Here is an 814-nt window from a genome sequence, read left to right as displayed (position 1 = left end):
CAAGAAAATTAAAAGCAGTGGAGGGCTGTGGCAGGCGGAGAGCCAGGAGGATGATCCCTCCCAGCCCAGCCGGGGGTGAGAGACTTCGTCAAGGGCAGTGCGGTGTCGGGGCGAAACCCTGGGAGCGGGACCCTGGGGACGCCCCAGCAGAGGGGCTGAAGGCGGCTTCGCGTGTAGGAAACAAACCCTGCATTAAAGGAACATCATTAACATGAAGGTTGCAAAACGCGCCCTGAACAGGTAGAAGATGCCAGCAGGGCAGCACAGCCCTGATCCCCAGCGGGACGGCCCCGACATGCAGGCAGGAGCCAGCCTCCCCCGCAGAGCCCCGATGCATTCAGTGCACCCGCTTCCCCGCGGGGGATCAGGCTGCGGAGGGGCGACGCCGGGACCGGCAGACCCTGCTGCCTCTCCCCCTGCGGCAGCTGTGCCCGGACAGGGCACCCAGGCGGTGGTGTCTGTGCCATCCGGCATCGCCTGCCCGGCGCATCCCTGCTCCCAAGGTAGGAGTGCCGGGGTGCCGCAGCGCTGCCGAAGCCGGGAGCTCGCAGCTGGAGGCAGAGCCTGGATGGAGGGATGAGCTCACACCTCTGCTGAGGGGCTTCCCCACAGCACCGACATGGCCCCCGTAGTACCCAGGGGCCGGTGCCTGCTCCCTGGGGCTGGGAAGGAGATGCTTCCAAAGAGCAGCTTGGACGTCCCGGCCAGGCAGCGCGGGTGGGCTCCCTCCCATGCTCAGGGGGCTTTGGCACCCTGTGCAATGAGGTCCGGCTGCCCGGTGGGACACGGGACCGCCGTCACAGCAGCAGAAACG

This window comes from Aptenodytes forsteri, unplaced genomic scaffold, assembly GCF_000699145.1.
Source record: "Aptenodytes forsteri isolate BGI_AS27 unplaced genomic scaffold, ASM69914v1 Scaffold302, whole genome shotgun sequence".
NCBI lineage: Eukaryota > Metazoa > Chordata > Aves > Sphenisciformes > Spheniscidae > Aptenodytes > Aptenodytes forsteri.
This window is presented reverse-complemented; position numbering follows the sequence as displayed.